This window comes from Propithecus coquereli, unplaced genomic scaffold, assembly GCF_000956105.1.
Source record: "Propithecus coquereli isolate 6110/MARCELLA unplaced genomic scaffold, Pcoq_1.0 Scaffold80, whole genome shotgun sequence".
In the NCBI taxonomy this organism is placed as follows: domain Eukaryota; kingdom Metazoa; phylum Chordata; class Mammalia; order Primates; family Indriidae; genus Propithecus; species Propithecus coquereli.
Genome location: NW_012154174.1, coordinates 6,553,266 through 6,565,406, shown reverse-complemented (window position 1 = coordinate 6,565,406; position 12,141 = coordinate 6,553,266). Strand labels below are relative to the sequence as shown.

General features: G+C 39.9%; 1 protein-coding gene across 1 annotated transcript in view; it reads left to right on the top strand.

Annotated features, from left to right (window-relative positions):
- The first annotated feature begins 337 nt into the window (after positions 1 to 337).
- The window catches only part of KAT6B (K(lysine) acetyltransferase 6B), a 195,387-nt gene continuing 183,583 nt past the window's right edge, over positions 338 to 12,141 (top strand). The window contains exons 1-2 of the mRNA XM_012663343.1: positions 338 to 506; positions 9,692 to 9,761. The gene's annotated coding sequence lies outside the window, so the exon portion shown is untranslated. The remainder of the gene's footprint in view (positions 507 to 9,691; positions 9,762 to 12,141) is intronic.

Here is a 12,141-nt window from a genome sequence, read left to right as displayed (position 1 = left end):
TCTGGGAGAGAGAAAAAGGGCTGGACCAATAGGTGCCCGGAAAAGGCGGACCCAGCGGTCTGTTGATTGGTACTGGCAGTGGACCCTCCCCCGGGGTGGTGCCGGAGGGGGGATGATGGGTCGAGGGGTGTGTCTAAGTGGAAGCGAGATGACCGGCAGGAACCTGCCCCAATGGGCTGCGGACTGGTTAGTGAGTGGGTGACGGACAGACCCGTAGACCAACGGGTGGCCTTAAGTGTCTGTGGTCTCGTCCAATGGAGCAGCGCCGGGGCGGGGCCACAGCTCGGGTTTAATGAGACTCCATTGGGCTGTAATCAGTGTCATGTCGGATTCATGTCAACGACAACAACAGGGGGACACAAAATGGCGGCGGCTTAGCTCCTACCCCTGGCGGCGGCGGCAGCGGTGGCGGAGGCGACGGCACTTCCTCCAGGCGGCAGCCGCGGCTTCTTTCTCAGGCAGCGGCAGCGCCCCCGGCAGGCACGGTGGCGGTGGCGCGCGGCCAGGTCTGTCACCCACCCCGCGAGTTCCCAGGGGGAGGAGACTGGGCGGGAGGGGGACAGACGGGGGGGGAAATCGGGGACTTGCGACGCCCCTCCCACAGGCCTCTGCGCGAGGGTCACTGCGGGGCCGCTCGGGGTCAGGCTGCCCCTGAGCGTGACGGTAGGGGGCGGGGGAAGGGGGGGGTGGAGGGACAGGCCCCGCCCCTCGGCAGGGCCTCCAGGGCAAGGGGCGGGGCTCGAGGGTGGAGGGGCGGGGCGAGATCGGGTGGGGGCGGGGTTCGGGGAGTCGGAAGGCGGGGGCTGGGAGGGAATTCCTGAGTAGGAGTGAACTGGTAGGAGCGGTGGGGGGCCAGGGAGGGTGTGGGGAGGACTGGTGAGGCAGATGGGAGGGGAAACTGGAGGTGAAGAAGCAGGTGCAGAAGGGAGAGTTGGGGAGGTATGTAATTTTACAGATGTGGAAGGGAGACCGAGGGGTATGTGAGGGCAGGTGAAATGATGCAGAACGACAAGATTGCAGTTATCTAGGTGCAGAGTAAGGATGGGTTTGGGTGTGGTGGGTGTGCAGTAGAGTTGAGAAAACAGTGCAGAGTAGGTGTTGGGTTGGGGGAAGTATTGACCCATGTGAGGGGCAGGTACAATTGCTGTGATGGGAAAGAGATATTTGGGTGAACCGGCATGTTGGGATAGGAAGGAAGTTTGCTAGCCTTGGGGTATATGAAGCATTTACAAAAACCATGAAAAGATGGGATGGTTATGCATGGGAGAGTTTCTGAAAGATGATGCTAAGACATCAGAACAGACTTAAATGCGAAAGGAGGGAGGGAGGCTGCTTGGAACTTGCAATCTATATCTGTAGCAGAAAATCTCATGGGGACAGGAGATTGGGGGCAGGGGGTTGGAAAAGGCAGCAGGTGTGAAGAACGTGGGTGGGGCTGGCTAGTAGGTCTGGGTGAATGTGATCTGATGGACTGTGCCAGAAGTGAGGATGGGGCAAAGAAAGGTGTTAGTTTGGGAGACAAGAGTTGTTTGATAAGGCTGGATTTCTTGCATGAAACTCGAGCTGGGATCTTGAAGGTGGGCCAGGAGGCTGTCCCAGGAAGAGGCATGTACCAAAACTTGGAAAAGGACATTGCGTATTTTTGGATTTGCTAGTGCTTTGGTATGGGCAGAGTGCAGGGAGTGGTGGGAAATGACCAGGCAGAGGCAGAAGAGGTGCTGGATTACAAATGCATCAGGAAGGATTTTAAGTTGTGCAGTTGGGAGAGGGTGTTGGGATGTGTTAAACAGTAGTAGACAGTGGTTGTGAAGGGGTGGTGTTAAAGAATTACAGATGTGGGAAATAGGAAAAGACAACCAATGAGCCAAGTATGTTTAGGGTGGAGGTACCAGGAATTCAGTGTAAAGAGTGTATGCAGACCCTTTGTATATGGACAGGAGGTGGAAGTAGTAAATGGGAATTAATTGTGTTGGGATAGTGTTCTGTGGTGCTCCAAAAAAGTTCTGTTTTTTAAAGTACCTTCTCCCTGTCTACCCTAGATTTTCTGGCATAGCCCTGGAATAAACCACTGTTCTTTTCTTATTCATAAATTCATCACACATGTATCAAAATGAGTTCAGGTAGTATTTTATGTTTTTAAGAAGGAAAGGGTAACGTCACGTGTTTTAGAAAGAATAAGATTCTTCTTACCTGAGATCATCTACTGAGGGTTAAAGGTTGGGGAGGTGAAGTGATGGTTTAAATAAAAAAGAAGATACAGAGGAAGGTTTTAGCAGTAAAGGAGGAATTAAGGGTATTACTGGCTGATGGTAATGACATGGTCAGCAGATGAAAAGTTTTGCCTACCAACTGTACTTACACCTCTGAGTAGAGTGGATGTTATGTCATTGCAGTTATATGTTTATTTCAACACCGCTTGTGAAGATAGGGTGGAAACTGTCAGACACGAGGCATGATGTGAATGAAAGGTAAATAGGGTGAGTATTGGAAGGTAGTTGAGGAAGTTTGATAAATTTAATGTGCTTCAGAAACTGTCATGGACATTCATATACCAAGTAGAAAAAGACTTAACTAAGTGTCTGGCTTTCAGTCTCTTAGATAGTTTCCTACAATATACCTTCAGTTTTCCATGTGCCCGTACATGCCTACATTCGTATTGAGGGAAAAGGAAATTGTTTTATGAAAATAGGGATATGTGAGCTATAGTGATCAGTCTTTGCTTGAAGGATGGTAAATGATGCATGGATAGGAGAAGCGGGAGGGAGCTTTCTTCCATATGATGCCTTAATCTGCCTTTCCAAAGTGCCTTTAAGCACCTTTTTATAGGACTCCCACAATCTTCTGATAGCTTTCTTCTGGTAGAGCCGAGAAAGAGAATATACCACAATTTTTGTATCATCCATTCCACTGTTGCTGGATATTTCAGTTGTTTGCAGTTTGGGGCAATTGTGAACAAAGCTTCTGTGAGCATTCCCATACATGTTATCTGGTGCTCATGTGCACAAGCTCCTCTAAGGTGTACACCTAGTATTGAGATTGCTGGTTCACAGCCCGGGTTTGTTTATTCTGGTTTATGCTTGTTTTCTCAGTGCAACTATAACACTTCAATTTGCACAAGTATCTGGGTGTGTGTAATGAGTTGTATGGTGACCCTAGTCATAGGGTATGCTTGTCTTCATCTTTACTAGGTACCAAACTGATTTTCAAGGAGTTGTAGCAGGTTCCCCCCTTTCCAGTGATATATGAGAGTTCCCATTACTTCTCGTGGTCTCCAATTGTCTTGTTAGTGTTTTGAATTTTAACTGATACGGTAAATTTTGCATTTACTTGATTAGTAATCAGGTTGAACAGCTTTTCATATATTTATTAGCCATTTGGATTTTCTCATTTGTAAAGTTCCTATTCAAGTTCTCCCCCCTTTTCTAAATATGGCTTTCTTTTATTGTTTTTATAGAATACAAGTCCTTTTTCCTGTAAGTTGCAAATACTGTCTTCTATTCTGTGGCTTCCCTTTTCACTCTTTATGGTGTCTTTTGATGAACAAAAGTTCTTAATTTTAATGGAGTCAAATTTATTAGTCTTTATGGTTAGTGCTTTTTGTGTCTTGTTTTAAGACTCTTTTCCTACCCTGAGGTCAAGAATATATTCTCCTACACAGTGTTATCTTCTGAAAGCTTTATTGACCTTAAAAGATGTGTAACTATGAGTAAAATACACTCTTCTTGACCTCAACCTCACCATTACAAATCTATTTTTGCTTTCCTTCACTTCCTTCTATTCTCTGTCTTGAATTTTTACTTGTCTGCAACTATAGCTAAGAGCCAGGTGCTGACTTCCCGTGTCCCTTAGGAGAAAGTGGTCATATAGACAGAAGTTCAGCCAGATTAGATTTTACAGGTCTCCAGCTGACTGTATTGCCCTTTTTTCTTTTATGAGCTAGCATTTTATTGTGTTCTGCTATGTGTCTGCCATCATTCTTCTTTCATATTTGTTATCTCAATGATTCCTCTTAACAGTTCCGTAAAACAGGGTTGTAGGCTCATTTTTACAGATGAGAAAACTGAGACTTAAGATTGATTTAGTAACATGTCCTGTATCCCGTAGCTTAGGTAGCTAGCAAAGTGGGGACTGGATCGCTGACTCTCTAGATACTTCCTATCACTGCATGCTTGTTTGTTGAGTTAAGATTTCAGAAGCCTATTTTTTGATAATATTCAAAACCAAAGGGAATAACTTTCTTAGTTTTAACATAACATGCCTTAATTAAAGGGTGTAAAGATAACTAGCATGAAACTGGATAAAATACCTCTCTCTATGTAGCCAGTGGACTGTAAGTGGTCCATGTATGGGTGACAGAAGAGCTGTTAACCCTTGAAAATAGATGCCAATGTGTGTATGTACATGTGTTCATTTTTAAAAGGAGGTCTATAATATTCTTGAGACTCTCAAAGGGGAGCCCTAATTTGTTTTCAGAATGTACTGGATATTCGTTCTGCACACACCTATAATAAAGTTAACACAGAATCCTGAAATGATCTGTTTTTTCAAAATAATCTTTAAAAAAATTTAGATGTTGGAGTTTTTTCTTAGTAAATTGTTCTCAGTCTTTGTCATTAAAAACTGACTAAAGCTAATTTGTAATTAGGGAGAAATCTAGGCTTGAATAGGAATTTTTAAATGCCAAAAAAAGACACTCTAAATTTAGTTGATTGTTTCTTAAGTGAAAGTGCTTAGTTATAATATCATCATTACTAATCAGTGTACCCTGGCTCAACAGTCTGATGACTTCAAATGACTTTTCATCTTGTCTCTAAAAATCCTCTGTTTTACAAGGGATCAAATTTCCTGTGAGGTTCCTAACAGTGTGATTACATTTTAGAGACTGAAACTATTGAGCACTTAAATGCAGGGATGACTATGCAAACTTAATTCATGGGTTTCACCAGGAGATTTGGGACATGTCTCTACTAATTTATGATGATGATGTTGAAACTAATCTTTGCTAGGGATTATGGAAGCCATAATAGTTTATTGATGGTTCAGTTATTGTTTGTTGAACCACATTTACACAATTATAGTTTAATGACATAACAAGGATATTGTCAACTAGGAGAGCATGACATGAAAAATTAAACTTCCAATTAATATAATATGTATTAGTTGAAATGATAATTTTCATGGTGATTTAGCCTCTTAGAAATCCTTGGAAAACACTATTAGCTTATGAATTGAAAACTCTCTGTGTTAATGAGTAGTGGGAAAGAACTTAGTATTACTCTAAAAAGATGGGGAATTAAATATTCAATTCAACTAACATTTTATTGAGTGCCCGCACTGGGCTGGCTGCTGAGTTAGACTCATAAATATAAGTTGAACAAGATTGATGTTTGGAGAGATGAAATACTGGTTGCTTTTGTTTCTTCTTTCAATCACCCTTTCTTCCAACCTCATAGTGGATGGATACTATTGCCAGAGTGATTTAAACATTCAACAAACTTTTTGTGTGTACATGTACTTCTCTATGCATTATTGTGTCACCTGCGCCTGCAGTGGCTTCCTATTACTTCATCTGTCATGTTCACATGCCACAGTCTTGCTTTTGCCACAGCCAACTTTATTTCTTTATCCCTCTTAAACACATACCTGTTTTTGGCACATGGACTTGGTGTCCCTTTTGTTTAATAGCTCATTCTTAGCTTCTGTTCTTTCACTTTGATTTCCTTCCTTCATTCACTGGTGCATTCATTTAACAAGTAGGCATTGAATCCTTCTTCTGTTCAAGCTGCAGTCCTGGGAAATCTTTGGGCATGCAATATAAAGATGAATCAAGCATTAATCCTGTTCTTAAGAATTTTCCAGTCTAGTAAGGGAGACAAGATCAGTACACAAATAAGCATAATACAAAGTGGGAAATGAATGCCAAAATAGTAAGAACGCTAAAAGCTTCTTGTTAGACAAAGATAGATGTAGGGCTTCTGAGATGGTGTTGTTTACACTGGGCTATAAAGGATTTGAATTTGGACAGAGGGACCAGGAAATTATCTAAGTTCATCGTTGTCTTTTGAGGTCTAGTTTAAGTCCATCCATCCAAGGGGTGTTCTACCCATCCATACTCCATGTGGTTTCAGCAGGTATAGCTGCAATTGTTTCTAGACTTTTTCCTTCTGTAATCAGGAGAACCCTTTCTTTGAAGTGAATCTTATGGGGAAGCCCAATATATAAATAGTTACAGTTGAGCTGTACTGTTAGGTACAAGGTGTTATGGTGGCTCTAGTGTTTAACCCATAAAGGGTACCTGCAGGTGACAGCCGAGGGACTTCACAAGAGATCAAAGAATCTAGTTTGAGAACCAGTGGAGGGACAGGAAAGAGTGTGGGCTTTGGCATTGGAATTAAAATCCTTCTTGACTTAATGACTCTGAGATCTTGGCCATGTCAGGCCTCAGTTTTCCTTTTGTAAAATGGGGCAACAGTGCTACCTGACAGGGTTGTTTTAAGGTTTACTGGTAATTTATGTAAAATACCTGGCCCACAGTAGGTGTCAGAAAATGGTTGGCATTATTATAGTTCAGTGCTTTGTTATTTTTTTTAAAATCCCATAATTTATTGAGGTGAAATCCATGTAACATAAAATGAACAAAATATAAAAAATGAACAATTCAGTGGCATTTAGTATATTCACAGTGTTGTGTGACTACCATCTCTATCTAGTTGGAAAACGTTTCCATCAATCCAGAATAAAATCCCTTACCCAATAAGCAGTTTCTCCCCATCTCTTCTCCCTGAAGTCCCACCATTCTATGTTTTATCTGTGGATTTATCTATTCTGGATGTTTCATACGAATGGAATTATAGGATATGTGGACTTTTGTGTCTGGTTTCTTTCACAACATAATGTTTTTGAGGTCTGTCCACGTTGTAGTAGCATGTATTGGTACATCATTCCTTTTTATGGCTGAATAATATTCCAGTGTATGGATATACCACATTTTGTTTATCTGTGCATCTGTCAATGGATATTTGGGCTGTTTCCACCTTTTGGCTATTGTGAATAGTATTGTTATGAACATGGGTGTACATGTGCTTATTTGAGTATCTGTTTTTGGTTCTTTTGGGCATATACCTAGAAGTGGAATTACAGGGCCATATGGTAATTCTCTGTTTAACTTTTTGAGGAGCCCCCAAACAGTGCTTTGTTATGTTTTAATTGCTTCTTGTATGTTCTGTCTCCAGCTTTGCTTTGTTTTCCTCATAGCGTCTACTACAGGGCTGCATGCAGTGAACATAATCTCGCTAAATATTTGTTTGTTGTTCTTTGATTAGTATTTATAACCTTACCTCCCAATTCACATGTTTTGGGCCTCAAGCATTAATTTTAGGGGAAATAGATGCATCCAGGATTTGAAGTTAACAAATATCACCATAGGAATGATGTTTGATGTGTCAGACAGCAGATAACTTGTTAATCAAGGACGCTGCTTTGAGCAACTATGCCAATAACCTGAGCTGGGTGGTGATAGAGGAAAAAGAAATCAAAGTCCCTTCCCTTAAGCAGTTATATTGTTTCAGAATATACTGTTAAGATTTGTGGATGCTCATTCAGTTACACAATGGGCTTTGAAAAAATCCAGGAGCTTATGAAAGTAAGAGAGCTAAAAATAACTGTTAGCAAGTAAAATTCAGGATGACAGAAGAGTAAACTCTATTATTAATCTTCGTTTTTTTCTACCACTGTTTTTGGCTCATCCCATAATCTCATGACTTGGTTGTTATGACATTGATTTTGAAACAACACACAGCTTTAGTAAAAGCTTAGAGGAGGCCTCACATAATACTTATGAGCCAGGATATTTTGACTCTTCTTATGCTGAAATGAATACTTCTGAATAATTTTGATGTTTATATGATACTAGTGAAGCTAAAAGCTCAGTGTTGGACTAAGCATTTCTCTATATATGTTTAGAATAATTTGTAATGAATGATTTAAATAGTGTTATAAGACTGTATGATACAACCATATAATTTACTGATATTTTGCATTTAAAAATAAAATGATTCACAACCTTAGAAAATAGAATAATTTAATTTGATGTAGCGTGAATTTCCTGAATTAATTTGGAATGATTTGCTACCTTTTTGATAGCCTTTTTGTCTAACTTTCAAGTTTTTATAGAAAAAAATGAAAAGAGAATAATGATTTTGGGGTTTTAGCTTGTGATAGAATGTCCTATCTACATATGAAACAAATCCCAGTGCTCTGAAAAAGAGAAGTGGTGTGGATAATTCCAAATCAGGAAAAAAAATCATTTCTATTTGGTTTTTGAATGAATTATGCATTTTTTCCTAGATTTGTCTCTAGTTAGATACTGCTTAGGCTAAAATGAAATTGGTTTTCAATCTATTCTCTTAGCTTATACCAATTTACAGTGGGGCCAGTGGGATGTTGGAAACAAATCAGCCTAAGATTAAAAAATTTGCAGTGGATAATATACAAAGTGGATAATATACATGTGTTTAGTTGAGAATTGGCTACAGATAAGAGACTTCTGATTTTGTTCCTCTCCTAGCTGTGTATTTTTTTTTTTTTTAAACACTGTGATTCTGCTTGTAGCAAAGAGCTGCTGAGTTACATCTGCTTCTGCCTAATTAGCTCTGTTGGTTGGTGTCAGATGAGAGCTAATTTTGAGATTAAATTGAGGAGTGGGGTGTGTGTCGGTGGCTGGGGGAGGGGAGAAGGAGGATCTAAGGTTGCTTGGTTTTATGTAAGATCAAAATGCAGTTATTTATAGCTGTGGTTTTAAATTTATTTTTTGCCTTTCAAGTAAAAATGATTGCTACTGTCCTAAAATGTAACTTGTGTCAACACATTTACTATTGTGGAAACTGGTACATCTTTCTTTTAGGTGAGGTTATTGGTCATATCTTGGTGCTATCAGTGCCAGGTAGCCTTTGGGACAACAGAGAATGCTGCCTATTAATGCTGACCTTAAAACAACTTTTGGCTCTTTTTTTTCCCCAGGTAAAATGTTGTATCTGCCTGGCTATTTGAGTAATAGACTTTTTTCATGATGTGATTCTTTCTTAGGAGTCTATCACAAACCTGACTTTTATTTTTATTTTTTTTTTGAGACAGAGTCTGATTCTGTTACCCTGGGTAGAGTGCAGTGGTGTCATCGTAGCTCACAGCAAACTCAAACTCCTGGGCTCAAGGGATCCCTCTGCCACAGCCTCCTGAGTAGCTGGGACTACAGGTGCACACCATGGCGCCTGGCTAATTTTTCTATTTTTAGTAGAGGTGAAGTCTTGCTCTTGCTCAGGCTGGCCTCGAACTCCTGAGCTCAAGCGATCCTCCTGCCTCGGCCTCCCAGAGTGCTAGGATTACAGGCTTGAGCCACCACGCCTGGCCCAAACCTGATTTTTAAAATTTGAAGAACAGATCTGGCCTTAAAGAAGAATGAAATTTACTTCTTTAGGTACTTTCCTTGGGTCCTTGGGGCTTCATATTCTGTCCAGAATTCCATGTTTATAAATACCCTTTGGTAGTCTGAAAGAGTTAATATATCACCAAATGTAGTTTACTAATAAACTATTGTAGCTGTTTGTCTTGAATAGTTATGGAGACCCATAGGTGGTTGCTGGATTTAGGGATGTCCTTATGCCCAAATGAACATTCACTTTTTTTCTTTTGGCAGATTTGCCTGAAGACCTGGACAATCTTCATTTTTGTCATGGACTGTTAAAACGTTTGGAGTTCCAATTCTGGTATTTTCCCGTGTTACATTTTTAAGGTATAAAATGTCAGTCTTACTGAAATGTGTTAGTAATTGATATAAATGATTATTTTGATCGTGGGTAAAGATTACGGTAAAACCTTGTCATGAAAGTATATTTTGGGTATCAGTTATAAAATACATTTTGTTTTAATGTATGTTTATTTATTTGTGTAACCAAAATGCCTAAAAGCAACTTTGCAATATTGGACACTTTCCTATGACCTCGTCTGCTTCCTGCAGTTGTATTTTATGCAGTCAAATTGAATTAGTTGTGATTCATCGTGAATAAATGATGAAAGATGAAATAATTACTTGGATACAGTGAAATGTCTTCTAATGAAATTTTGCCCCAAACCATTTTACTTTGGAAAGATCAGTTTCCTGTTCTAAACTTACTGACACAGAATGATTCCTGTGTTCTGTGCTGAAAGTGGTTGCACTGTAAAAGCCAATGATTTCATTCCTGAACACACTGTGTTCCAAGTCTAACATTTTTGTCAAAGATTTATATAACGACATAGATGACAGAATCAAGATTCAAAACAGTCTTTAGCAGGTTGGAAGATAGACTCAACCTCACTAGAGGAAAGTGAACTGCAATCAACTTTAAATCCCAGCATTTAAATTTGCACAAGGAAAGGAATGGAAAGACCTTCAGCTTAACAGTATTTTTGAAAAAAGACCTGAGATTTTGAGGACGTAGGCTTTGAGACGTGAGTCTGCTAACCTCTTTATGTGCTGGCAAATTAATAAACTAAGAAACAAAAAGACCTGAGATTTTTAGTTGGACTGTGTGCTCAGCATGGCCAGTTGTGTGGCAGGGCTGTTAAGGAAGATCCTGTAATCTTGGGTTGCATTTGTAGTTGGATAATGCCTGAACTGCCAGATTTTAAGATGGGCATTAGCCAAACTAGTGAGCAACCAAGAAAAGGTGGTGCTTGGAAACCATGTGATATATGGAACGGTTAGGGAACTGGGACATGAATGGTCTAAGGTAGGGCCGGAGGTGGAGTGGGGTTTGGTCGTTAGTAGTTTTCAAAACATACTTGTTTTCAAATATTTGAAAGCCTGTCATATTGAAGAAAAATATTAAGAATGTCTTGAGATTGTTCCAGGGAAACTAGAACTAGTGGGTAGAAGCTATGGGAAGCAGATTTTTGCTTCTCTCAGCAAGAAATATATTATAGCTAGAGCTGTCCAACAGTGGTGCGAGCTGCCTTGAAAAGTGACACATTATCAGTCACTGGAAGTATTTTAAATAAAAACTCAATGGCTCATCTGTTGGGGATATTGAATAGGGATCTTTTACTGGATAACTAGAGGTTAGACTAGATGACTGCTAAGGTCCCTTCAGCTCAAAGTTTCTTAATCTGAGGGGGAAAGAATGGAATGAACCTACAGTTTACTGATCACAAAGAGGACAATCTGTTTAAACTGCCTCTTTCAAGCTGACTGTTTGAAAAAGTATAGTTCAGTGGCCCATTTGTTTTTCAGCAACACTCAAGGATCTTTGAGAGCAAATGTTATATTCTTCAGTATATCTGGCTAAAGTTTTTGAGGAAAGATTATTTTTTCCTTCTGGGTATATTCTATCTAAATAAGTAACTAGAGATAACTTTAATTTTGTATTTTATGAGACATTTTTCAAAGTATATAGACATTGTATTTGATGGAAGTGATGGTAGCTACTATATATTGAATATTGGATACTGTGTTCATTTAATCCTTTCAACAATCCTGTAAGGGATATTCTAGTATTACCTACAGGTAAAGTGATGAAGCTTAAGTCAGTTACCCAGGGTTTCTCCACTGGACATTGATAGAGCTGGGATTCAGACACACTGTTAGTCTCTTTGCAGGGGCAGAACTAGCTAGAACAGGCCGTTGTGGCTCAGGTGAGAAGAGTTCTGGACTTGGATTTTAGAATAATAGCGTTTGAGCCTTAAGTCTCCTATTGACTGTTACCTTGGGTGAGTTCCATCTTCCCCCGAGCCTCAGTTTACCCACAGTTGTCTTGCAGATCAAATGACAAGTTATATGTGAGCACACTCTATAAACTTTGAACTATAAAAAGAATGAAGATGTGGATATTATGATTGAACAGCAAGATCAGAGCCCAAGTCTAGCCCATTTCCCAGGCCAGGGCTCTTTCTCCTTGTGTTCTTTGTAGATGTGTTCAATATCAGATTGGAGATCTTGGGTGGTGTTTGTATACAGCAGGAATCTCTCAGAGAACAATACCACTATCCATCTGGAATTAGATTTGTACAAACCTGCCTTGTATTGAGCTGTTTATTGAGCTATTGAGCTAACTAGGTATTAAGATAACTAGAACACTATGTGAATGTATTAAATTATTACATGTACTC